Source organism: Myotis daubentonii, chromosome 12 (assembly GCF_963259705.1).
Source record: "Myotis daubentonii chromosome 12, mMyoDau2.1, whole genome shotgun sequence".
In the NCBI taxonomy this organism is placed as follows: domain Eukaryota; kingdom Metazoa; phylum Chordata; class Mammalia; order Chiroptera; family Vespertilionidae; genus Myotis; species Myotis daubentonii.
This window is the reverse complement of record NC_081851.1, coordinates 70788963-70816404: the sequence shown is the minus strand read 5'-3', so window position 1 is coordinate 70816404 and position 27442 is coordinate 70788963. Positions and strand designations below refer to the sequence as shown.

The window sequence follows — 27442 nt, the reverse complement described above, 5'->3', positions numbered from 1 at the left end:
CCTTTAAAACCTCTCCTGGCTCCCGCCTGCCAGAGGAGAAAGGACAAAACCCTTGACCTCACACCAGGCCCTTCCTGCTCTGTCCACAGCCTTTTGTTTTTGGCCTCTGTGTCAACCTCTCCCTCCCAGCCCTCCCTTCCCACTCCCGTAGTGGTGGAGACTTACTGGATTATAGTATATTTATTCTTTATTTCCTTTCATACTTGTTTTAAAATAACTTTATTTGTATGCTTAGTGGGATGGGTTTTATTCACCCCCTCCACCCCCCCCCCAGGTTTTAAATTGCTGTATAGAATGTACAGTCCTGATGTTTTATGTAACCTTGATATATATGTTCTTTATAAAATCCTGGGTTTATTTTTGAAAAGGTGTAGATTGTACATTTTAATGCAGCTCTTTATTCCGCTTTTTCTGTTTCCTTTTATAACTAAATCAGAAAACTGAATAATGATTTCCTTATTTCATTGGCACAAGCGCTCACGATTGGTAGAATGCTCGTCTCGTAGCCTCTCTGTGATGTTAGCTAACCCTCTCTCCCTGCATTGTTCTATAGTCTTCCCCCTCCCCAGATCTCTTCCGCGGTGGATGTGGTTTGTGTTTTTTTAATTACATACAACAAATGGTCCTTGGTGCCGCCTGCCCACCGGACTCTATGCCAGGTGTAAAGAATGGGGTGAACAGCCCGGCTCCCTGTCCCTTCTCGCTCAGCGTCCCATCCACGGAGCCTTCAACCCATAGAGAGACAAGAGTTTTACATTGAGTCTGACAACTTGTAGAAATGGGGGTGGGGGTGGCACACTGATTTTTTTTTTTCTCACATCCCCACCCTGTGTTCAATTGCTTTGTAGTCTCTGGAGACAGACTTTACTGGGAACTAAATAAGACCACCCTTTGGTGTCTCCAGAACAGTCTCTCTTATTGGGCCTGGCGCCTTTGGGTGGAGTTGCCTTTAGCCTCTTAAATAATCAGTAACAATGTTTTGGTTTACCCACTAAATTAGACCAATTCTATAGAGTCCCTGGCCTCTCGAGACAGTCTGTAAAAAAGTTCATTACATATATATTTTATAGATCCGTAATTGTACAAACACACTATGTATTAAAGTTTGAGTTATGTTTGAGGTCTGAAACAATGCTTCTCAACTTTAACCTATTTTAAGTAAAAAGTGTATAGCTTTGCTTGGTATGGTTGGTTATTGGTTGGTCTACTATGACTATTATTATTATCATTGATTTGTCTATCTGTTTTCAGTAAACAAATCTCTCTCTCTTCTTCCCTCTTTTTCTCTCTCCCTCCCTCTTTCCCTTTCTCTAAAACCCATAAAAAAACACATTTTTTTTTTAAAAAAGCAAGAAACAGTTAATGGGAAATATTTTGGTTATGCATTTTATTCACTTTTCTGCTCAATTACTCCCTCTGAGGGCAGACAAGATTGCCACTGGGTGATCTGGCAACGGGGGATGGTCCCCTGATTTCCTTAATTTAACCATAATATAGTATAACACGCTCTTTGTCTCATTTGTTAGTCATTGTTAGCACTGAATTGCGCCCCCCCCCCATTTATATGTTGAATCCCTAACCGTATGCGACAGTATTTGGAGATGGGGCCTTTAAAGAAGTGATTAATGAAGGTTAAGGGAGGTCATATGGGCAGAGCCTAACCCAATCTGACCGGTGTCCAAATAGAAAGAGAAAACTCAGACGCGCAGAGACACAGGGAAGCGTGCGCACAGAGCGAAGGCGGCCATCTGTAAGCCAAGGCGAGAGGCCCCGGGAGAAACCCGAATGCCCGCCACCTTGGGCTTGCACTCCTAGCCTTCGGACCTGTGAGCTAATACGTGTCTGTTGTTTAGAGCCACCTCCAAGCCTACTTCTAAGAATTCCTCTTGAGCAGATTGCCATGTGATGGCGGAGTCAGCGTCCTCTCCAGGTCTGTAAGGCAGAGGCCAAGGCCAAGAAGACCCGGGCAGGGGCAGGGCAGGGTCCAGAGGGCGCTCACCTCTGAGGGACCCCCTGCAGGGTCCCCTTAGAGGCCACATGGCCGGACAGCTGAGCCAGGGACCCGGGCGATGCAGGTAGAAGAGGGGATTCTGGAATCCCGGGAGCAGTGACGGCTTTGCTCCGGATGTTCATTCGCTTTCTCAGGAATCTTAACAAAACATCTGAGAACTAAATGTGAGACTCTCTCCAGTAGAGCCACGTGATGCGCGCGTCTGGCACCCACGAGCGAAGAGCCAGAAGCGTCCCCCATGCCAGCTCTGCGGGCGCCTGGCTATTTGGACTTCGGTGTAAGTGCTCACAGTGCGTTTTCTACTCCTGCCGCATTTAACACTCCAGCCTGCGGGACCCCTTACCGCTGCCGGGGGAATTTTCTACCACGCACGCCTGAGCCTTAAAGTTCTGGAGTCTTCCCCCACCAAGGAAAATAAACGGGTGGCTCCGTCTTGACCTTGACTTTTCCCAGGATGGCAGGTTGAGAATAGCCCTGCACGGAGCCCGGTCACCTGGTCACCTGCAGGCTGGGCGTGGACGCACCCAGGTTGGTTGGAAATGTGCTGACAGGGCCCCGCTGAGCAGCCCCGCTGGGCGGAGGGTGGAGGGAGGCAGGTCACTCCAGGTCACGCACCGCACCGCGCCACTGAAGAAGCAGGCCTGGCCGAAGGGGGCTGGGTGGCGGCCGCTGGCATCTCGGGTGTCAGGCGCAGTGCGGCTCGGATGGAGTGCGCTCCTAGGTCCCTTCACCTTTCCCAGGTGTTCGCTGAGACCCTCCTGGGCGCCTTGCTCTGTGCCTTCCTGATCAGGGGTTGGAGCTGGAACAGGGGTGACAGAGCAGGAGGAGGATAAAGCAGGTCCCGCTCTGAGAGAGTGCAGATCTTACAGAGAGAGTGACCCTCATGCAAACACAGGGACCAGTATAGCATGATGCTGACCAACCAGGGACCTCAAAATGGGCTGTGAGCAAGAAGGGGCCCCCAGGAGCCACCTGTAACTCCTCCAACAGGACACCTCCCACCCCTCTATCAGATGCACCCGTTCTCCTCTATCTCAGATGCGAGCAAAGGTTGAATTGCCTTCCTAATGTAACAAGTAGGTCTCATGGCCCAAAGCTACATCAATACAGATCCTGCTTCCCGACTTTTCATTACAGGAGCTCCTCCTGCCATTAGGAGGGACTGTCCAAGGTGTCAGCCCCCCCCCCCCCCGCCCCCCATCCTCCTTGCCCAGGACTCACAGGTGTAAGGAGCAGGAGGCCAGGGCGTGCAGGTGGGAGGGGAAGGACAGCTCCAGGACAGAGGGGAGGAGATTTTGGCAGTTCAGGGAGGCCAGGGGTGGGACAGAGGTGGGGCCAGAGGACCAGTCGCACCTGGCGCCTTTCAGCAGTGCTCAGCCCTTTGGAAAGATCAGGCACGCATTTTCGTATTGATGTAGGCTTTGGGGTGGCTGCAGCTGCCTTTGGTAGGCAGTGGCAGGGTGCCAGCAGGGTTAAGGAAACGCAGGCTTGTCTGGGATCCGAGGGAAAGCCTTCCTGAAGAGAGGGCAGGTGTCGTGGTGCCTGAAACAGCCTGCCACGGGTGGGGGCTGGATTCACCCGCCACAGGTGGGTCCTTTGAGGTTGGTTGTGGTCTGTGAGCCCACAGCCCCAAAGTACCCCCATCGGACCGATGAAGAGCCCTGAGCCCAGCCCCTGGCACACGGGATGCCCACGGGAGGGGCCGTGTTCGAATGTCTCGGCTTCTTTTTTCTAGGTTTCACTGTTTCCTTTAAGGATGCCGTGGCAGGACAGAGAATTCCGGGCTTCTGTTTTCCCATCTTCACAATGAAGGGCTTGTTGGGCTAAAGACCTCCTAGTGTCCCTAGTGGCTTTGACCTGTAGATGACCCGGGGCTGTGGCCAGGATGGCGACTGCCCACCTACCGTGCTAAGAAAACTAACTTTACACCCAAATAGAAGGTAGGCCCCCACTTTCCCAAATGAAAGGTCTCCGGAAGAGTTTTTTCGCCAACCTAAGTATACAAATATGTTTTAGAATATAGAAGAAATCGCCTTAGTTACATATCTTTAAATTTTTAAATTATTCATTTTTTTAAAACTACCTTTCCCACTTATATATTTTATGAGTCATTATTCAAACCTGTCATGTGCAGTTCCAATTCCTGTGAGTGTTTGGTTCCCAGGTATTTTTTTTTTATTACTAGAACGGCTTTTTGAGTTCTCATTTCCACCCAATTTGTCAAAAGATGGCACTTTTTAAATTTGTGGATTGCACCTTCCTTTAAAATTTTATCCTAAGCCGTAGGACTCAGTTCCCACAAGTTGGGGCAGTTTTTTTTTCTTTCCATTTGCCTTCCAGGTGAATAGTCACAATCTCTCCCAGCACCTTGACCATTGGTGGGTTTCTCCTTGAAGTGATCTTGAAAAGTCTTATTCACGACACCATCCAAAAAGTAAAATTATGAAGTCATAATCCCAAGAATAATTCTTACATCTGTGTTAACAACATTTGGTGGGAGAATGCACTATAAAATGAGCCTTTTTACTGACATAGTTGTCAAGGCAGATATTGGACATATTGAAGGTGAGGCAACACCCGTTTGTTCAGAGGAGTCATGGGAGATGAAGGGGAAGTGCAACCATGTACCTGGGCATGGATTAAAAATGTTACCAAATCCTTCCTTAAAACCCAGCAGCTGGTCACATCGCACATACGAGCAAGTCTTCCTGCCTCTTTGGCGGCCACTGTCTGTGGATGGAGGCAGAGGTCTCCGATGGAGTCAGAGCCCAGAGGATGCGTCTGGGGTGCGTCTGCTGGCCCGCCCCCCAACAACTCTGGCCACCATCTCCCCCCACTTTCCGAACACCAGGAATTCCAAGCCTCTTTGGCCATCTTCCCACCAACCCGCCACTGGGCTTTTGTGTCGTGTAATGAGCACGGAGCCTTTTAGAAATATGCTCTGTGCTCCACAAAAGGAGACAGGCACATCAGCAGAAATGATTCCATTCCGGCACTTCAGCGCGGTCGCCGCTATTAATGCCCATTATCGCTGTGTCACCCGGAATGTGTTGAACAGTGGCCGTCGCCGATCAGGGGGCCTGTCCTGGAAGGCGTGGACTCTCTCCTCCCCGTCACACTGTATATTGTGTTGTTACTGTTTTAGATATTTTTTTTTTCCAGGTCATTGGAACCTGCTGCATTAGACTCTGAAAAGTAATGTAGCGGGTGAAGCCCTGAGAGGCTCCGAGCCTAGGTTCCCATCGGGGAAATAATGCAATTTCCATGCAAAATGATTATAATATTATTCAGTGATTACACGGGGGTGGGGGGCAGTCTGTTTTCGTTAGACTTCTGAAAGTGGCAAATTGAATTCCATCCGAGTAATCAGACGCCGCGAGTTCCCAGCACGGCGTGTTTGTGCGCGGTGGCGGCCCCTCTCCCCGGAGTCCTCCCCAGCCCAGGGTCCCCGGAGCCTTTGCTGACCGCGGGGGGGCTGACCTGAAGGGCCAGGGAGTTTCTTTCCTGGCAGCAGCTCTCAGCCAGTGAGAAATGGGAGTTGCCAAATACTCCAGCTGCCTCACAGCTCAGGTGGGCCAGCTGGGAGGCCTGTCCCTCTCTGTGCAGAGGTCCCAGTGGGACTGGCCCAGGAGCCCGCAGTGGTGACCACTCACGCAGGCACTTCCCGGCCTCCCTTCCTCCCTCGCCTACTGGAGCTTTCTGGAATCCCTCCCCAAACAGGCTACTTGCCTCAAAGCCTTGCCTGGGTCCTGCTTCAAATGAGAGGCACCTCCTGGCCAGCCTCCAGCTCCCTCCTTCCCGCCTTCAGGGCTCCCCGGGGCCTCTCTGGACCCCTCTGTCCTGTAACCCGTTCGGTGCGGCACTCAGAAGTCTCCGCATTCCCCGGCATCATCATCCTGAAAAATGAAAATTCTGAATTTTTTTTTTTTTTTTTGGTCGGGAAGGTAATGGGTCTAATTTATGTCTCCCACCTCTCCTCTTAATTATTATTACCCCGTTGAAGGGAGACAAGACGATTTAATCACGTTGTATTTAACATGCCCATGAAAAATGTCCTCCTTCCGAACAGGTAGCTATGTGCTCTTAGATAATTTATATATAATTTTAATAGATTTGTCAACAGCAGCCCTTCCTCGCCTAAACAGGCGCTTGCCGGCGGATCGCTTCATTTGCTCCTCGCTGTTATTTTTCATACCTGGTTGCCGCGCGGCCGACAGATAGCAGATGATCCCATTACCGACACATTGGACACGGCGTGTGCTGTGGGGATGAGCAAGCGCAAGGTCGCCGGCAGGCGGCAGGCGGTGTGTGCCTCCTTCCCGCTCAGAGGGCGGCGTCCCAGTGACCAATGGAGGCACCAGGACAGGTGCTGAGGGAGCCCTTGCTCACCTGCCCTCACAGAGGCTGCCGGGGTCCAGCCCCTTCCCCAGCCTGGCACCCCCTGCTGGCGGTTCCGAGTCCTGCCCCTCTCTGTGGGAGGGTGTCTGGCCCCACCATGGGGCAGGCTGGAGGTATGGGGGGATTGCTATCCCAAAGGCGCCCATCCTGGAAGGAGCGGCAGAGGTGATGAATAAACACCAGCTTCCTCTCTCACTGCAGGGTCCCCAGCAGGGACCCAACTGGTATCCTTCTCATGAATACGCCCTTGATTGGCTTTCCTCCTGTCCTGTCTCCGATCCCTCTTCCCTCAGTGCTTCCTTGGATCAGCCCCCTCTCAACCCCCACCTCCCCACCCCCAGTAAAAGAAATATTTGCCTCCAAATCCATGTTTTGGATCCACTTTGGGGGCAAAGCCAAACTAAGACGCTTGCCCCTCTGGATGTGTCCATATTGATCATTCTCATCTTCCGGGACTCAGATTGAGCCCTGGCGTGGAGCCCCTCCAGCAGGGAGCGCTCCCTCCCTGGCTGCATCCTTAACTGAGCGCCCACCCTCTGCAGCCAGGGGCCGTCCTGTGAGTCCTGAGCAGCGAGCATCCCCCAGAGAGGCACTCACACCTGTTTGTGTCTTTCCACAACGCCAGGTTCACTAGGGGGGGCCTCCCCAATAAGCCAGCAGAGTCACAGGCAGTTACACACAGAGAGGAAGCTGACGCGATAGAAGCCAGCAGAGCGAGCCTCTAGCACAGAGTCCCCGTCCCTGGTGGCATCTGCTGACGGAGAGGCGGGTGGCGGCAGTGGCGGCAGGCGTGCAAGGGCGTGGAGCCTGGCAGGGCTCCGAGCGTGACCTGGGGTACAGCCGCACTTGAGTGTTGGGTGGTCAGAGCTTTGAGTTCTTACAGCCACTCATATCAGCGTCCTGATGGAGACCTTATCCAAGTGTCCGGGCCCCTCCTGAGGGCGTTCCTATTACACCCCATACCTCAGTCTGGACATAGCACTTCACATGACTGTCAAGGCTGACGGTGACTCCACATTGATGGTCCAAGGCGTCCAGTCAGTCCGCTCTGCCCTGCTCTGTGCGCTATCTGCCTGTGAGTGTGTGATGGGCAGATGCCAGCTCTGCCAGCTCCCGGCTGCCCTGAAACCCACCTGAGAGCTGATGCTGCTCCAGTCACATCCTAATTTAGAGTGAAGACCAGAGATGCCCGAGGAGTGGCAGACGGGGTAGCTAGATAATGCCGAGGGTGCACCCTTTGGGGAAAGGAAAAGTACAAAGTCCAGCCGGTGTGGCTCAGTGGTTGAGCATCGACCTATGAACCAGGAGGTCACAGTTAGATTCCCACAGGGCACATGCCCGGATTGCAGGCTCCATCCCCAGTAGGGGGCGTGCAGGAGGCAGCCGATCAATGATGATTCTCTCTCATCGTTGATATTTTTAGCTCTCTCTCCCTCTCCTTTCCTCTCTCTCAAATCAATAAAAAATATACTTTAAAAAAGGAAAAAACACAGAAACCCGCTCCTTTCAAAGACTAACGTGAGTGCTGATGGGTTCTTTGCACCATTTCCGTCTGCAGTGATGGCAACGTGGGCGGGTTGTGCTCTAAGGGAAATGTGCTCTCCACGCCGCCGTCTTTGCCATGCCGGCTGGCGACAGAGAGAACACACCCACTTCTCCATGCTCTCCATGGAGCGAGAAGTGTGTCACGTGTACTAAGCTGTAACTAAGCCTTTCAGAGGCATCTATGTGCTGCTTTTTATCCACCCTTAACTGCGTGCGAGCCAACGATAATTTTATAAGAATTCCAGACGATAATGTAGTATTTTTATTTGCTACTTCGCTGCTCAATGTTTCCTCTAAAACTGAAGAGGAGAAATACTCAGTCCCACATTCAGAAGAAGAAGCAGACGGCTCCATGTGACCGCGGGGGAGAAGCCGCGAATGGGGCCGGTTCTGAGTGAAGGCGTCCCCTCCTGGGCGTGTGTCCCTCCCGGACATGGGCCGGTCGGCCGTGGAGGGAAATTTGGTTGTGGGGTTGGTTACCCGGGTCCACTAGCCTCCTGCTTCCGCTGGGTTTTAGGAGGCCATTCGTATTCGAAGAATCTACAGGTACCTTTGCTATGGCTTTTTTTTTCTTTATCTCTTCAATGTACATATAAATGAGTATGTATTATTTATAGACGTCTTTGGATTTAGAAACATTGAGCTGGAGAAGTAATGCAGCAAGGAATATTTGATTTACTGCTCGCCGGAGAGGGGAGAGAAGACGGGGACTTCCTACGGGAAGGAAGGCAGGCGGGCTTGTGATAACTTGTTTAACCTTCAGAGGGGACTTTCCTGGAATCTCCGTTGCAGTTCAGCTGTAGAGGAATGACTGGGCGAGAGAAAGCACAGTGGCCGGGGGCCAGGAAGCCAGCCTCGTCGGCCTGGCTGCCCTCTCTCCGACCTTGAGCTTGTCACTCACCTTCTTTTGCCTTTGGTTTCCTGCCTGTTATCTGGACACCAGGCCAGGCCAGGCTGCGGCTCAGTGGTTTGGTGCATTCGGATTGACTGCTCTGGGCTCTGGCCCGCCTCCTGGGTGGCTGGGGTAGTTTGCACAAGTGTGGTGAGCGTGGCGAGCCGTGGCTCTGTGCTTTTCTCGGAAGGGACGGGAAGCCACGGTGCGATCGAGCCACTTGCCTGCACACGCTGGTAGCGATCAGGAAAACTGAATTAGCTTGGAACTCTATTTTCAGTTCCTAGGCTGTTTCTATATTGGCCAAGAAAAACAGAGAATGTACAGAAATTCCTGGGAATGGCTGCTTTCTGCCTGGGTACGGGGAAGCATGCCTGTCTGTGGTTTATTTTTAAATGGCTAACTCATCATCTCTGGGTAGAAAGTACTGTCATCTCCAAGAGCTTTTCTTTCACAATTTTTTTTTTCCTCTGAGAGTATGGAAACAGCCTCCGATCTATTCAAATAAAACAGCTTTCATGGGTGAGGAAGCAACATTTCTCAGTCTCTTGGGGGCCAGAAGGGGTTTTCAGCCACTGGCCTTAGAGGCTTGGGCTAAGAGGAGTGGGATGGGGGCATGGAAACCGTCACAGTAGGTGTCCTCGGGCCTGGAGTCCGGTTTACCAATTGTGGGGAGGAGGGGAGCGGGGGAGGAAGGATGGTCAAGGCCGAAACGTCCTCTTAGAGGAAATGTGGGGAGATAGCGGGAGGGAGCAGGGGGGTTGCTGGCCAGTGTCCTATCGCCCTAGGACTGCTGTCCATACAGTCCTCCCACTGGCTCAACCGACTCCCATGGAAGAGTCCCCCTTGTCCAGGTGTCCACTTCGTGCTCACTTCTCCGGCAGAGGGGATGGTAGGAGAGAAGGCACCCCTAGTGTGACTCCCAGTCCTCCGGAGGGCGCTGCAGGAAGTTAGGGACACCTGTGCTCAGTCGGCAGGCATGGCAGCAGTAAAGGTTAGAGCCACCTGCTAGATGTGCTGAGAGCCTTTCTACTCTCATTCAACTCTTGGAATGACATAGATATTTAGTAATATCATCCCCATTGCACAGACGAGGAGGTTGAGGCAGGCGTGGGAGTGGAGTGGCGGAAGTCACCGGGTGATTTAGACTCTGTTCTCTGGGATTGGACGTCCTCCATGCTCATGACGACTGCACGGCCCGAGCCAGCCCTGAGCCGGGTGTGCAGGGACTAGGATACAATCCAGAATGAGGCTGTCGCCATGGCGTGCAGGCCATGCGCGAGGCTGTGGGATTCAGGCTGCAGAGAAGGGGTTCTCAGACCTCCCTGTACTTCATGACGGGACCAAAACCCACTGAGCCTAAAAGCCCACCTCGTGCTACTCTGTGAGGTCCCCTAGCCCATCACTTCTCTCTGAAGCTGTCAAGAGCCAAGGCCCAAGGGGACAGGGGATGCTGAGGGACCCTGGGCACGAGCAGCCTGAGGGTGACCAGCCTGGCTCGTTCTAAGCCTGCAGTGAGCAGATGCTGGACCCAGTGAACTGGTTTGGTGGCTGCCTCTCCTGTCCCCACCACTGTCTCCCACCCCCTGATGTGCTCAGTGGTGGCCCAGAAAGAAGGCTCGGGATGTTTTTTGATGTGGCTACTTGAGTGTTTGGGGTACAGGTCAAAGCCTCCCATGCAGAAGCGAGGGTCCGTCACCCTGAGCCCCAGGGTCGGTCACCAGGAAAGGGACAGGGAGGTGGGAAAGGAGGCAGTCCTGCTCCCTCGGGCTCTGCTTGTGGGGTCCAGCCTTGAGGCAGGCTCTTGCCAAGATGGGGGCCACCCCCTGGAGCTGGGATGGGCCCTCCTGGAGAACGGCCATGGGGTGGGGGGCAGCTTATCTACTGCAGATCGCTCCCTCTTCCCACTGCTCTCACCCACCTCCTGGCCCCTGTGGTGTTTGACTCCCCAAGACTCTAGACAAGTCTTGTTGAAGTAGTCTAGCCTGCCCCGCCCGTGTGGCTCGGTGGTTGAGTGTCAATCTATAAACCGGGAGGTCACGGTTCAATTCCCGGTCAGGGCACTTTGCCTGGGTTGCATCTCAATCCCAAGTGGGGGACATGCAGGAGGCAGCCGATCAATGATTCTCTCTCATTATTTATGTTTCTATCTCTCTCTCTCTCTCCCTTCCTCCCTGAAATCAATACAAAATAAATTTTGGAAGGGAGGGAGGGAGGGAGAGGGGGGAGAGAGAAGGAGAGAGAGAGAGAGAGAGAGAGAGAGAGAGAGAGAGAGAGAGAGAGAGAGAGAGAGAGGAGAGAGAGACTAACCTGGCCCCCATAGTGTCAGGGAGAACCAAGGCAGGAGACTGTCCACACGTGAGTCAGAGTTTGAAGTGGGCGAGGTCACTCTGGCCAACCTGGTGGGTGTGGAGCCTCGGAGATGCCCCACCCCACACAGTGACCTGGAAGGTGCTGGAGAAGAGGAAGGAGAGGAAACCCCACCCACCACAATCCAGCTTGGCAGCGTGGGCTGTTGGCCCCCCTGACTGTAAATTTGGGATGTCAGCGCCCGCCTGCCTGGCCTCTTCCCGGCCTCTCCCGGGTCCGCACGGTGCTCTAATGAGGGAGAGGAGATGCAGAAACACTCCAAAGAGCCCACAGCACCAGCAATGTGAGGCCTCATCATGAAAAGCTTAAATGTATGGATCTGAAGGAGAAGCAACATCTGGGAAGGAATTATTGCAATTTGAAGGGAGGGTGCAGGCCTCTTCATAAGAGCGAAATCTGGAAGCAATGTCTGATTTTTTTTTAAGTGATTGGTATTCCAATCATGACACTGTGCTGTGACCTTCCAGATGTTCGAAGCAAAATTGTTGAGAATGAGCTGAGTCTTGTAGGCGTTTTCCTTCCTTCCACAGAGCTTTACTGAGCATCTACTACGTGCCAGCTGCTGCTCGCGCTGCTGTCATCTTAAACGCCACTGTGGGCCTGGCGGTGAGGGCCACTGGCACCCCCGCCCCTCACCTCATCTTCAATATCGTCTTCAGAAAGTGAAAGGGTCACCCCCGTCTGGTTTCAGTGACAAGCAAATCTGCATTAACTGGGGGCGTCGGGGGGAGAGGCACCTGCTGGCCCTGAGTGGTGGGCTGAGTCCCATGAGTCCCAGTTGATGTAGAGCAGGGGAGCTTAACTTGCAACTTCTTTGTTCTGGAATGTTCGGCCTGGTTTCTGGCAGAGTCTTGGCATAACTGAGGTCCCAGTCAGGCTGCATCTCCCTTATCTGCCCCTCATCCTGACCAAACCAGATGAGAGGGACCCGGAGGTGGGCCATCAGGAAGCCCTTGGGGGATACCCGTTCCCTTATCTCGATGTTCTCCTCAAGCGGGTCTACTCCAGAGAGTCCAGAAGAACTTCCGGAAAGGAGGAAAAGGAGTGGAGGCAGATGGGAGGAGGTCCCAGGAGCGGTGTGGGGGTAGGGGTGGGGAGTGGGGGGGTCTGAGGGAAAGGAGCCCGGCAGCAGGGGACACTGGGAAGAGTCTGGATCGCCTGCGTTCTCTGGGACCCCAGCCATGGGAGGTGGGGGGCAGGAGGTGCCGTCACCCTTTCTGGGATTGAGCAGAGCCCCTCTGGCTGCCGAGGGGCCGCTCGGAGGGCTGTGGCTGGGGTCCAGGTGAGAGGAGGCGAGGCCGAGGCCCGGCAGCACTGGTGGAGGTTAGAGCGGGTCTCTGTGGGCTGTTCTGACGGTGCTGTGCGTGGCAGGAGCTGGAGGGAGCAGGGGGATGGGGCTTTGGGGACAGGGCGGGGCAGTGCTGTGCCCTTAGATTAGGACCCGCAGCAGCAGATTTGGAGACAGTCGGTTCGTGCATGAAGCCTCCATGGAGGGGGTGTAACTGATCCTGGAGCGGGGCCGGGGCAGCACCCTTAGATGTTACAAACGGCGCATGGCCCTGCCTGGCAAAGCCTTACTCCTTAGAATTGAATTTCTTTCATTAGAAAAAGAAGCGGAATTGAATTGAATTTTTCTCTTGGGGGCAGGGGGGGGAGGGGGGGAGGGGGAAGTGGCCGGTAATGACAACAGGTTGAGGAACACTGAGTTGACCGTCATGGAGAGGCATGGGGGCCTTGCTGCTGAGGGAGGTGGGTGGGCAGGTGTGCCCCCCCCCCCCATTCTGTGAGTCCTGGCTCCTTCATGGAAAGGAGAAGTGCCGCATTGCGCCGGGTGGGCTCTCTGCCTCTTCCCTCTCCCCTTTTAAAAGCAGTGCTTCCCAGACCCCGTGGCCCATGAAGCGCCACGAACCTGATGGATAAACCTTCTGAGAGCGTTTATTTGGGGTTGGCCGGATGCCTGCAGCCTTGGGCGGACTCATGGTGGATGTTATTAATGGATGGCCTTTCCCCTCTCTTCTTAAAAGACAGTGTGTGAATGAGAGCAGCCATTGAGGGAGGGTGTGTTCAGAGCAGACCCCCACGCCTGGTGCCAGGCGTGCCAGTGCCATAGTGTCCGGCACCGGGGCCGACAGGAGGGTGTGGGAGCTGGTTTCCTCGCTACAATTTCAGCCTCCAGTACCTTCGCTTTTTTTTTTTCTTCCAAGGAAGAAAGAACCCTCATTTCCCAGCTGGTGGAGGGGTGGTGAGCGACTCTGTGCTGGAGCCATAATTGGGCAGCGCGGTCAAGACCCAGGCAGGGCTGCCCTGTGATCCCGTGTCAAACGGGAGAATCCCCAGTTGGTTTCTCCTATCTTAAGGCGGTTTCTGTCCCAAAAATTGGTCCGTTGGGTAAAGAAGTAAAAAATCCTGGGGCCCTTGTTGATCATGCTCTTGGCTTTCAATTTGGTTCATGTCAGGAACCATCTTTACTTACAGACCTAGACTTACGATGGGTCTCAACAATCGCTTTGAGTTTAATTTTGAAGGATTCCTAGCATTTAGGCAGTTACTGAACCCAAATGGCCCATTGGCGGGCCTTGCTTTCCCATTGGCCTTTCTGCCTTGCCAGACTCAATCAGCACCTCTTAGGTTCCTTGAGAGGGTGCATAACCTAAGACCCATTTCACAGGCATTGACGGATTACCTACTGAAATTTTTAAATGAAATTAAAGAGTCCCTCATCCTTTGGCTTTTTTAATTGTATTGGCTTAAGGAAGCTGTCCTTTGATGATAAAATTAGTAAGACGAGAAAGGGTCGGTTTGACCAGAGATGTCAAAAGCCAAGCCCTGAGGTCGCGCCTACCCCTCACCTGGAAATGGGAGCCTTACCTGTCTCCTGGGATCCCCTGGCTTCATTCCCGAGATTGCTTTCCCCAGGCCGGGATCTTTGAAAACGTGAGCTTTTACAGTGTGCGCTTGGGAACAAAATTATTACAAGCAATCGGTTTCTAGTCATTCACCTGCAAATCACTTGCTCAGCGTAGAACGTGTTTAGGTGCATGGATGTAGCTGCCAGGCCTGGGATAAGGAAGGACAATGAAGGAGGGTCTGTTATACACCAGCATGTGAGGGCGCTGAGGAGCAGAGACTCCAATACTAAGATCGTGTCTGTTCTCAGGGCGCCTGGGACTGGACAGCAAGGAGGAGAGGTTGGGTAGACAGAAGAAGTGCAAGAAGAGGAAATAAAATCACTGAGACATAAACGAATGCCATGTGAGCTGAGAACACGTAGAGACCTCCCAACAGAGGAGCTTCTGGCTGGGGTGGGCAGCGATGTCATGAGTGGGTCTCAGAGTGGGTAATAGTGATCCTGCGATGTTGATGCTGAGCAGGAGAGGGTCATGTACCAGTGTCTCTAGTTTTAAGAATGGGGACCCTAGCAGGTTTGGCTCAGCGGATAGAGTGTCGGCCCAAGGACTGAAGGGCCCTGGATTCAATTCCTGTCCAGGGCACGTAACTGGGTTGCAGGTTCGATCCCTAGCCCTGGTTGGGGCTCCTGCGGGAAGCAACCAATCAATGTGTCTCTCTCACATCGATGTTTCCCTCTGTCTCTCCCCCTCCCTTCCACTCTAAAAATCAATGGGAAAATATCGTCAAGTGAGGATTAACAAAAGAAGAGTGGAGAAAGAAGGTTCATAGGAATTAAATAACTTCCCCTTGTCACAAAAGCAAGGGGCAGTGTTGGCATTCTCATTCAGATCAATCTGTTTCCCAAGTCCTGCTTTTAAGCATCTCTGAGAATGTTTCCGTTAGGGTCTAGCCAGGAAAAGATACATTCAAAGGTGTGATTTGAAGAGAGTTAAGTGAAAGGACTATGTGTGGGGGGCATTATGGGTCTAGGCCTGAAAGGGCAGGGGGAGGAGCTGGTACTGGAACCCGGAGGGAGCTATGGGGAGCACTCCCATACCAATCGGAGCCACGACCTTCAGTTCAGGGACACGGCCAGCCCCTGAAGGCACGGCAGGGAGGAAGGGCAGTGGGGGGACTAATCAGACCCCATCCCCAACCTCCTGCTGGTGCCTGCACTGGCTGAACCCAACCAGAAACTGTGCCGGGTCTCAGAGCTCGAGTGATGCCCTCCGAGCAGGTCAGGTGAGCCTCCTGAGGCCGGCGTGGGAGGAAGGCACACCTGGAGGGGGACACAGACGATGCCCAGCACAGCCTGCAATATCTAACGCGTCAGCTCTTGTTAGGATCTTTTCATAAGACATTAGGGAAAAGTCCCAATAAACTCGGCTTTGCATGAGGTTTATTTTGGTTCAGAATCTCATTTCAGTTATCTCCTCTGGAAGCGGCCTCTGGGACCACAGAGGAGGAAGGAGGAGGCCATTGTCCTCAGAACAAGTTAGACAGCCTGGTGGCTTGCTTCCCTCCGCGCTCCGTCCGCACAACCTGGAGAGCTGAGCCGCTGGGTGAAAGAGGAGGGAGCACGTTAACCTGGCGCTGGCCTCGCAGTGTTCTGTCTCAAGAGCACGAGAGTGCCCTCTAAATCGGTGGCCAGGCTCGTCCGGCCACTTAATCGGCTAACAGCCTTTCCAGGGCCTGCACGCTCGCGTGAGCCAGACGCTCACCTCTCTGCCCCAATCTCCTCTGGAATCTTCCTGGCTCTTCCCTGTGCCCCGAAAGCTGTCCCCCAGGCGCCCGCACACCCACTCCCTATCGCCTGCCTGTGCGCTCAGATGTCATATTCCCATGAGACTTACCCTGACCCCCCCACACACTGCACCACTATCCCCCCAACTCTTCACACTCTGCTTTATTTCCTCTCTAATAACTAGCACTGACCACCTTCTAATATGAAACACAACGTGTACCCCCTTAAGCCTTTTGTTTATTGTACGTTTCCAACTCCTTCTAGAAGATGAGCTCCATGAGGCAGGGATTTTTTTTTTTTTATCTGTTTTGGTCACTCGTGTATTCTCAGTGCCTAGACCAGTGATGGCGAACCTTTTGAGCTCGGCGTGCCAGCATTTTGAAAAACCCTAACTTAACTCTGGTGCCGTGTCACATATAGAAATTTTTTGATCTTTGCTACCATAGTAAAACAAAGACTTATATTTTTGATATTTATTTTATATATTTAAATGCCATTTAACAAAGAAAAATCAACCCAAAAAATGAGTTCGCGTGTCACCTCTGACACGCGTGTCCTAGGTTCGCCATCCCTGGCCTAGACTACAGCCTTCAGCCTGACGCATGGCAGGCGCTCAGTAAACATCTGTGGAATGAATGGATGGACACATGAATGAATGAGATCCTCAAAGATCTAAAAACGGCCTGACCACCGTCTCCCGGACCTTTCTCTTCACCAACACGTATCTGCCAACGATCCTTCCCAGAAACACATCGATCATCTTTATCGTCGCCGGTGCTGTCGATACCTTGTGGCCAAAAGCATAGATTTTCCCGGGTGCTTCCTAGACGCCGGGTAGAGGAAACGCACTCAGGAGGCTGGCTCTGTGTCAAATCTAAATGGCGACCTTGGCTTGCTTTGCTTCCCCCCAGAGGTTATTTCTTCATCGGAAAGGGAACACTCTATCCTTGGGAAAAATAGCATTTTTGCCACCTTCAGCTTTAAAATGGCTATTTGATATGGCCGGCGTGTGTCTCTGCCAGTGGCCGCTGAAAAAGCGCTGGTTGAGAGGCTCGGAGCGAGGCCCCTGGCGCGGAGGGAGAGAGGCTCGCCCTACCACAGAATTAGTTTACGATAACTTATTTACCTGTCCAAATCCTTCCTATCCCATCAGCGCTTTCCCCTGCCGTCCGGGGCTCTGGAGTGCTAAGAGGAAAAAGGAAAATCAATTGATAATGATATATTCGGTTTAGAAAAATATATTGATTCCCGGGCAATGACAGTCGTGCGCTTCTGCGGGGGAGGGTGCCATTCCCGTCGCCCAGATGGCTCCCACACAAAGGACACGTGAAACGGGGAGCTAGAACGAGCCCGGCCCCTCCGCGATACATAGCCTCTGTCTTCCAGGTATGACATCTCTGTCTTTGATTAAAAAATTCTCTCCCAGGAAGTCATCCTTTGCCTCCTCAAGGTCTTCTTGCCCATTGTCTAAAAAACAGCAACAACAACAAAACCGAATGATTTGTTTTTGCGATTCTAGAGTTCGGGTCCTGTTGTTTCAGCTTTAGAATTAAGACTTCCATTTCTTATTCTTTCCCGTCTCTGGAGCTTCTTGGTCTGGATTAGATGGGAGGCAATGCCATTATTGTCCCCCTTATTCCAGGTTCATGGCTCACCTGGGGGGCTAGGGGTTTGTGTGTTCAGATCCCCATTTGTGCTGAGAAGTGCCCCGCTGTCTTCCCGCCTCCACCTACCTCAGGGAGGGATAGCAGTGCCTGTCCCTGGAGGTTCTGTGCTTCCCACTTGACCTCCCTTATCTTGGCCCGCCCTGTGTGAGATTGTCCACACTCGGAAATCCAAGGCAGCAACAAGCTTCCACTTAGGGTGGGACCAGCCAACATACTGCAGTTCCTAAGAGAACTTTCAGCAAAAGACGATGCCTTTTACTCACCCAACCCCGCTTTTTCCCTTGTTTCCAGACTGTCTGGCCTCCTGGTGATGCTCACGCTGCACTAAGTGTTGGTGGCCGTCGAGGGTTTTGCATCCTGGGGACGAATCCCGAGCTCGCCAGAGACGGACGGTGCAAGGTAGGTCTCTGCTCAGCTCGCCTGAGCTGAGAAATAAGAAAGGCATCAGACCTGGGCTCAGCCAGCTCTGCTCGCTAACACTGACGTTATGGGGGAAGTGAGGAGGATGTAGCTGGTTCCCTCGCCCTCTTGTGGGTGACTCTTTTACTGGAGATGCAGGAGTAACAGGTGCTCAGAGCCTAGCTAAGCCAGTGCGCCTCGATCCTCCCAGAATCAACTTCCAGCATTGTTGTAGCTCTTTGTCACTTTCCTGGGCCTTGGGGTTCCCAGGAGGTTGGATCTGGGAGTGACCAGTAGCTAGGTGACCTTTGAGCTCCTCAAAACTGTAATTCTTCTTTTGTAATTTAACTTTTCTCGTGATTAAAATAGCATTTTATTTTTTTTATTTGAGAGAGAGAGGAAGGGGGAGATGGAGAGAGAATCATCGATTTGTTGTTCCATTTATTTATGCGTTCATTGGTTGTGTCTTGTGTGTGCCCTGAACAGGGATCAAACCCCCAACCTTGGTGTGTGTGTCAGGACAATGCTCTCACCAATGGAGCCCTCCTGGCCAGGGCAAAAATAGCATTATTAAATACGTGTTCATGATAGAAATATTTTAAAGGTGGTACCGAAAATTACATGAATTATTATAATCCTGAGAAATAACTATCTTAGTGTCTCTTTCCGGGCTTTTTTCGTATGCACATATATATAACATGTGCACGCATGTATGCACACACAGACATACATGCACACACACAAATGGGATTGCGCTCGAGGACGTGTTATTTTGACCTTACAATATGTGACAGGTACCTTTTTTATGTTAGCAAATGTAAATCTATAGCATTTTTAAGGAATATATATGTAAAATCTGCATTATTTACTTAACTAGTGCCCTGATGATGGACATTTAGTTTGTTTTGAATAGCTCACTCTTAAATACCACAACAAACTTTTTCTGTGTATATATCTTTGCATAGTCATGTGATTATTTCCTTGGCTTAAATTTATAAAGTCTGGCCTAAAATTTTGATGCAGGATTCGCAAACCTAGGTTATGAAGACCAGGAGCTTTGGGGGGGACATGGACGACCTGTGAGGGCAGAAATTGGATGGAAAAGAGTCGGCAGGGTTTCTTTCACACACACACACAGACGCTCCAGGCTGTGCCAATAGAAGCCAGGGAGCCTGGAGCTGAAGTTGCCACACTCACCCTATACCTTTGCCAGATAGTCAGGGGGCTGGGCCTGGAATGAAAGTGGTGGGAGGGTGGGGGTCTGGGCACGGGGACTCAGGACAGTTGAGCCTGAGCTGGCCCAGGCTAGTATGCCTGGTGGCACTTGAGCCTTTAGAAATCCATGGGCCAAAGCCACCTCTGCGGAACACACAGGGCCTGGTGCTGGGCAAGCACAGGCCGTAGTGGCCTCGGGGCTGCTGCGTTCTCTGCAGTGCCCATCCTGGTGCCCCGACCAGGAGCTCGTGGCCTCTGCCTGGGCCAGCCGATGGCCTGTATCCAGCTTCCTTCTGCAGCAGGGCCAGAGCAGCAGACCAGCAAGGCACCTGCCAAGGCCAAGTTCTTATCTGTCCAGAGAGCTCTCTTTGGACTCAGAGACGTGGGGTATAGCTAGCCCTCCATTCCCAGAGCCCTTGCACAGAGAGGAGAAAATGCAGCCAGGGGAGCCCTGGGGTGTGGGCAGCCGTGGTTGTCAGCCAGAAGCAGGAGGAGGCTCCATGCTGGGCCTGGATCAGCTGTGGGAATGAAAGAAACGTCGACTGTGCGATCCAGCCTGCTGCCCCAGTGGGGGCAGCCAGCGGGGGCAGATGGGTTTCTGACCTCAAGAGCTGTGAGCTGTGGGCACATGCCTGAGGGCACCACTGAGCAGCTGGACAGCTGTTCTGGTTGCTACCTGGTTGGAGGAGAGACGGAAAACTAGACAGCCACACATGTATTTGGTGACCGTGGCATTCCCAGCTCCTTGGGGGGGGTGGGAGGGGGGAGGAGGGGGGCAGAGTTAGTGTCTGGAATAGAGCTAGGAGATGTCTGCACAGAAGCCAGCTTCCCGAGGACATGCCTTTGAGCTGTAGGCACTGTGAGAGTGGCGCAGGGTGAAGGGGGTGGAGAGGACGGGGCGATGGGTTTGGGTCGTCTGTACTCCGCACTGAAGCAGGTGGCACACGGCTCTTGTTCCTCCCAGCCTTTGAGGTGCATGTATGTTAGGATGGGGAGGCACGGGCATACCTGACAGGATACACCTCGTAGGGCTTCACATCTGTGCATCCCCCAGACCCGTGTCCCCACTTGAACTCCTGTCGGTCTGCCCACCACCTGGCTCGTGCCTGCAGGACGCATCCGTCTGATTCATCTCCGTGTTCACCCCTCCTCCACTCCCGCCTGCACCTGCCGGGGCTTCCAGTAAATGCCTCGCTGTCCGCCCAGCCGCCACTGCTCCCGGGGGCCCCTGGCGGTGCTGGGCTGCGCTGTTCCCTCATGGGCAGGACTCCCGCTGGTTCCCAATGAGAGGGAGGTGCCACGGGCCACCATGGCCCCGGGAGCCAGTAAAAGGAGTGATCCCCTTCCTGTGGAAACTGGGCCAGATCCCTGGGCTCTGTGTGTCTCGCTCCAGAATGCAAACACGGGGGGTGGGGGAACTGCTCTCCATAGTCCGTGGTCTGATGAATGTCACCCCGTAACCAAGGGTGTGGGGCCTGAACTGGCGAACAGATGTGGCATCGGACCCCGCATGCCGTGTGTGGCCCGGGCTGGGGTGGCGCTGAGAGCACATGGAGCTGAGGACCTGGTTTGTGCAGACAGAACGAGAGGCTGAGCCAAGAATGGCGTTGACCTGGGCTCTGGAGGGGATGAGGGCGAGCACAGACCCCCATTTGTGCTGAGGAGCGCCCCGCTGTCGTCCCCGCCTCCACCCACCTCAGGATCGGCCAGTGGGCAGCCTTGCTGGTGGGACAGAGAAACCGAGCCCCTGCCCTTGGCTCGGGTGGGCTGCGTCACTCCTTCCTCTGCCCCTCACCCGCCTCTGCCTGTAACTGCAGGTGGTTTTGCCACAGGTTTGCCTCGCTGCCTCTCGGCGCCCCCTCTCGTCCCTCTGCACCGCCGTCCCCGGGGCAGGGTTCTCGGTGGCACCGCGTTCCTGGGGTCCCTACACGTCTTCAGCTGTGTCCTGAGGCTCAGTTACCAGCCCGCGTTGCATCTCAAACTCAGCCTGGGCAGCACGAGGCCAGCTCATTGCTCCTCCATCACTGTCTTCAGCACACTCTCCCCCACACCCTCCCCCTGGGCTGTGAGTCTGGATCGCCTTTGCTTTAGACTCCTCGTCATCCTTCCATGAGCTTGAGGACATGCTGTTATTGGTGCATGAGGTCAGATGGCCTTACTCGGTTCAGAGATCACAGGACAGTGAGGGCACAGGCAGTGCAGTGGGGGGACCTGTGACTGGGAGGCAGGCCTCTGGGCTCTCATCCCGTGTCCACACTCGCTCTGGATTAGCCCATCCAGCCCTCTGAGCCTCGGCCTCCGTAGCTCCAGATGGAGAAGTCCTAGCCCCAGGGGAAGGTGGACGATTTCAGAGGGAGGACGGTGCCACCTGGGCCAGCAGTGCTCACCCTCCTGGAGTCGCCGGGAGAGCTTTAAAAAATAAGATGCTTGGGCCCTTCCCCAAGACCTTCTCATTTATTTGCTCTCGTTAGGGTGGGCATCGGTGTATTTTACAGGCTTAAGCACCACTCTGGACTCAAAGGCGTTAGCACATTCCTGGATGCTAAGACGGGAGGAATTGAGGTGGGAGGTAAGGAGATTCTATGAAACAAAATTCCTAGATGTTGTGTAGCTATTTCGGATCAAGCCATCCGAAAGCTGGGGACCTGGGGTTCGTCACCCTGCCAGCCCGTTCACCTCACCCCACCCCAGAATGCTTTTCCACGAACCCTGCGGGCGGTGGGAAGACCTTGTTATCCCGTAGATCACAAGGTGTGTCCACGGTTAGGATTCCGTGGCAGTTCGTCGTTTATCGCGGCGCTGGGACCCTTCGCTGGGCCCCTGGGGAGAGCTGTGTCTGATTCCAGCAGAGACACATTCATCTCGGAGCCACTGTCAGCGCCTCGGATCGAACCGTGGGGACGGATCAGGTTCTCGCTTGCCCCTCCCTGGCCTGAGCAGTGCTCTCGGTCCTGGCTGCGCATTGAAATCACCTAGGGAAATGGCCCAAGTCCTGGTTCCCAGGCTCCCTGCAGATCGGTCTCGGGACGGGACCCAGACATGCGTGTTTTTGTGAAGCTCCCCAGGCAATTCCAGAGGAGGCCGAGGTCAGCGGCGCTGCCACACCTGGAGGCCCAGCTGCGCTCCACCTGTGGCTAACAGACGGGACTGTGTGCACGTGGTGACTGGAGGCAGCCGCCCCCGCCAGGGCCTGCTTCTCCTTCGCGTTGTCCTATGTGTATCTTTTTAAGTCCCCGGCTTTCCTCTCTGGAAAGCAGTGAGGTGAGAACAAACAGGATGGAAAGCTTCCTGCTTTTCCCTGGCCAGGCCCTGGGCACAGCCCCTGCCTCTGTGAGGCCTCGGAGGACAGAGGGTTGGAGACCCCAGCCCTGCCCACAGCGCAGGGGTGCCTCCCTGTTCTGGTAACCGTGCAGTGGGGGGTTGCACCCAGTTCTGCCAAGAGCACTCCCAGGCCCAGGAGTGAGGCTTGGTCAGCTCATAGCATCTGTGCGCTGACATGGATGGGACTGGGGTGAAGGGAGGACTGACCGGGGTGGCGTCGTTCTGCCCAGGACAGTGGCTGGGCCTTCCTCGGTCCGGGAGACTCAGCCCTGCCCCGAACAGCATGCTGAGATGATCAGGGAAGGCAGGAGATTGGGAGAGGGGGGATCTTCCCCCGTTTCTGTAGCAGGGGCGTTCGGGAGCAGCAACACAGGGCAGTTCCCCTGTGCTAAGGGGCTGGGTGGGGTGCTCACAGCGCTCACTGTAGCTGCAAAACTGCACTTGGCACCTGGGCTAGAAATAGCTTGTCTGCAGACCTCAGGGCTTATTTGTGTGGCCAGATTTGATTTTCCAAGTGACCGGTCTCCTTCCACACCTTGCACCTGCCCCCGCGGCCAGGGCTGCGGGAACAGTTGTGAGTCTGTGTCTACAGGAGGGCACCTGGCTGGGGAGGCGTGGGGGGGTTGGGGCGGGGGGGGGGGGGGGGACACACACCCAGCCTGCACTCTGCAAGCCTGGCTGTACACTGTGGGAGCTCAGAGGGAGGGTGCCCCTTCTAATTAGCACAAAAGTCCCGAACAGGCTAGGAGAGTCCTGCCTTGGCCCTTCCAGGTCGGGGAAGGCACTGGGCACGCATTTGTCCAGTGACCGTGTGAAGATGTGCATCTGTCCCTTTCTGATGGTCTCGCATAGTCCCAGGTCACTCAAACGAATGTTTAAGCTTTTGTCTTCTGATCATAAATTCTCTCTCTCTGCCGTACATGCCAGATGCCAGGAGCCATGGGGCTGCATGTAGGAGGAACACCTATCACCACTCCTTCCTTCCTTTCTTCAACCACATTGCGTATTGTTCTAGGTCTGGGGCCCAGCAAAAAGCCCTGTGCCCAGGGAGCTAGCGGTCCAGTGGGGAGACCAGCAAGTAAATGCATTCTGACAGGATTTGGTCAACATAACAATGGGAATTTATCCGAAGTGCTATGGAGAGCAGCGCATTCACTCCACAAATTTTCCTGAGCAGCTACTGTATGTCAGGCATCGTTCCAGGCACTGGGGACACGGCAGGGCCATAGGAGACAAAATCCCTGACTCAGCTCACATGTGAGGGAATGAGAGTCTCAGCAGCTTCGTTTGCTCAAAACCACAGGCTTCTGCGCTGGAAATGGGAGCCTAGGAGTGTGTGTGTGTGTGTGTGTGTGTGTGTGTGTGTGTGTGTGTGCAGGGAACCGCTCATGCAAAAGCCTGGGAGGTATAACAAGACAAGAGAGCTCAGAGACTCTGTGGCAGCCTCATGCTCAGGGCAGGCACTGCCCCACCCCTGATGTGTTAGAACGTCCAAGGCCAAGGTCATAGGACTTATTTCACCTCCTCCTGTGACCTAGTGCTTTTGGTTTGCCATCATTCCCTGGGCTGGTCCAGAGGGGGTGCCAGAAGGATTGTTATTGCCGTTTATTATACCAAGCAGCAAGCTAGGGCCCAGAGAGGGTCACTGTCTTTCCCAAGGTCACACAGCCGGTCAAACCAGACTGGGAACTAGAGTCCTTGTCTCCTGGTTCCTAAGCCAGGGGGGCCTTCTGCCTGCGCGCCAACTCCCAGTCCTCGTATGGAAGCCTAAAGAGCCCTGAGCAAGTGTCAGTCATGCGCCTGCCTGTCTTCCACAAACATTAGTTGAGCACCTACTGTGTGTCCAGCCCAGCATGGAGTGACCATCCTCTGGGCCTCAATGCCATCCCAACCCCAGCCAGGAAGAAAATCGAAAGAATGACAACTGGGTGGTTGTCCCTCCTTCCTCACCTCATGACCCAGAGGCCTAAAGACCATGCGTCAGTCAGCCAGACGCAGGCTGCCCCTCGCCCGTGCCAGGCTGCACAGGGAGCAGAATGACCATCGCAGGCTGAGTCCTCTCACCCAGGCCATCGGAGGCGCATTCATGACAGCTGCCAATCCGTATTTGTACTCTCACCTGGAAGTGAGCAGGATGCTAACAGGAAGGGGGAGACGTAGCCTCACTCAGGGCGCTGGAGCGCTGGAGCCCGCCTGTGTGAGACAGTTGCAGCTTAGCAACCCTCACGGGCCCTCCTTTCGATTTGTAGCAACTCATTTGGATAAAAGCATCTGGTTCCTAAGGTAGCGACAACAACAAAAAAAATCATTAAAAGCACATTTCTGCTCTCACGAAGTAACCTAGTAACGGCGCAGGAGGTAACAGTTAGCCTGGCCCCCTCTCCAGGTACACAGACTGGGTGCGAAGGGGAGCTGAACATCAGGACCAGAGACGGTCTGTCCAGCGTCCCGCTCAGATCCGGGCTCACGATGGCACGAGGCTGCCCCGAGAGCCCCGCCCTCATTGGCGCCAGAGGAGGCATCCTGCCTCTCGGTCCCAGAACAAGCAGTGCGATGACTGATTCGGCACCGGCTCAGGGCTCTCGAAAAGGCACCTGGAGTGCCTTGTCTTCTTGCGCAGGTGCGCGCTGAGCTGAGCTACCAACTTCATGTATCGGGTCAAATACACCTGACCCCCACCCGCTAGCCAGACTCACCTCCTGTGACCCCCTCCCCCAGCGTACACACACATGCACACACGCACGGCCTCTGCTCCCATCCAGGCAGATCCCTGTGCCCCTGACTGACCCTGCTGTGGGCATTGCCCCTCCGGGCACTTGCCCTGCTAATCCCTAATCTCCGGGAAGAGCCTCTCCCGCCCCCACCCATCTCCTGGCAAACTGCTCCCAGGCCACCCACCCATGGGGATTTTCTCTCCTCCCATCTCCTGACCCTGTTTCTCTCCCCAGCACCCACCTGATTGTTTTGGGGCTCTGCGAGGTCCTTTATCCCGTGGGCTCATCCCTGACCACTGGGAGCTCTGTTGGGGCGGGAGAGCTCTGTGCAGAGCTGAGCACATACTAAACCCTGAATGGGAACTGGCAATAGAAAAAGTCAACTCCCATGGCCGCTAGCTGTGCTCCTGGTCCCTCAGCCCCTCGCCTGGCTCCGGGCTGTTCTCTAGCCTGCCTGGGGGGACAGCTGGGGGTCCCCTGAGGGTGGTCACTCCCCAAAGCTCGGCACAAAGAAGGCTCACGAATGTTTATGGGATGGGCACTGGCACGTGTGCTTTACTCCGAAGCATCTCATTTAATCTGTCTCACCTGTTTGCTCAAGGACCAGCCGTCCCTGTCAGACGGGCTTACAGCTGCCCACTGCAGGGCAGGGAGGGCAATGCACAGACTGGGTCCTGGAAGGCCATGTCCATGGGGACGCCAGGCACCCGGCCAGCGTGCTCCTTTCCGCTGTTCTAGGTTCCATCCACGGTCCAGGAGAAAGATAGGCCGCCCTGGGCCCTGCCGGACAACCCAGGGTTTCAATATGGCCAACTTCCCATTGAAGCCACATTTAGAAAGCTGGTCCCATACTCAAAGGGGCCTCACAGCATTCATTCACTTACTCATTTATTTATTCATGTGGGAAGCATAGTAAGCGGCAGAGTAGCGCGGTCAGGGCACAGATGGTGAAACCAGACTCCCTGGGTTCCTACCCACCCCCTTCTCTGCTCCCGACCAGCTGTGCAGCTTCTAGATCGAGCCTCCCGTGCCTCGGTTTCTTCATCTGCAAAATGGGATTATAACACTATCTCCTCATGCCGGGGTTGTGAGGATGAAATGAGTGAACAGAATGCGGCACCTAGGACAGTGCGTGAGACAGGGCTCTGGACAAGGGTGTGCTGTTATTATTCTAGGGGGCTAGGACCCCAGCTGAGTGGTGGCCTTAATTCGTACTCCCTTCAGGACCACATGGCCTTCAAGGAAGGTGTGGGTGTGCCCACCCTGCCTCCACCCCTGAGTCCATTCAGCGAGCAGGCACGTCTGCTCCGAGCCACCTAAACCCAGATGGTGGAGGCGTGACCACCAGAGACACTGGGGGCTCTGGGACCTGGAAGCATGCCCGCCCCGCTTTTGGTCTCAGAGTTTTTGTTTTAATCTCTACCGTGAGGGGGTTAGAGTCCTGAGTGATGCCCAAGGGCCAGGGGCTCTTTCCCGGGAGTAACCCTGGACGTGGCCACAGGGGGCTTCTGGGACGCGGCCACAATTAGCACTGTGGCTTCAGAAGGCATGTCGGCGTACCCTCGGGGCATCTCTCATGAACAATTATGAAGTCATTATCTGGTAAATAATTTATAACCCAAGCGACGGGATAAGCCGCCAATAAACAATAATCCATTTAGATTGAGGCTTGGCCCGGGCGCAGGCAGCGATGATGCGGCTCCTCCTCGCCTGGGGTGTCAGCTCATACTTGGGCGCCGCCGGGGCCTGGCCCCTCTGAAGCCCTGGCTCCCCACCCCGACCGGGGGCATCACCCCTCCCCGGGCTCAGGCAGGATTCAGTCTGTGGAATGGGAACCGGGGTGCTGGGCCCTGCGGGTGACTTATATGCACTTTCTCCTGAATCCTCCCCGTAAGCCTGTGGGCTGGGGACTGTTGTTGTCCCCCTTTGCAGAGAAGTACACAGAGGTGGAGGGAGGCCAGGTAATTACCCAAAGTCGGACCCGGGTCCGCAAGCCTTGGGTCTGGGATTCGGTTCCGTGTGACCTGAGAGCCCTCCCCCCAACCCAGTGAGCCCCAGGTCCTCCCACTATGAGCTGTAACCTCCCAGTCACTTGTCCGGCCTTTGTCTCCTGTGGCCTTCACCCTCCAGCCTGCACTGAGAGCCCTGGAGGCCCAGGTTCCCCTCTAGCCTCCCTCACCAAGGGAGGGGCCCTGGAGGTGCAGAGGCTGAGGACTCCGCTCCACAGGACTGGTCCGCTAGTGGTGTGTTAGGCTCGGTAGTGGAGGCCAGAGCGGG

At 54.4% G+C, this 27442-nt stretch overlaps 1 protein-coding gene across 1 annotated transcript in view; it reads left to right on the top strand.

Moving 5' to 3' along the window:
* The window catches only part of KLHL29 (kelch like family member 29), a 266413-nt gene that overhangs the window by 59792 nt on the left and 179179 nt on the right, over positions 1-27442 (top strand). Inside the window, exon 2 of the mRNA XM_059660438.1 lies at positions 17808-17915. The gene's annotated coding sequence lies outside the window, so the exon portion shown is untranslated. The remainder of the gene's footprint in view (positions 1-17807; positions 17916-27442) is intronic.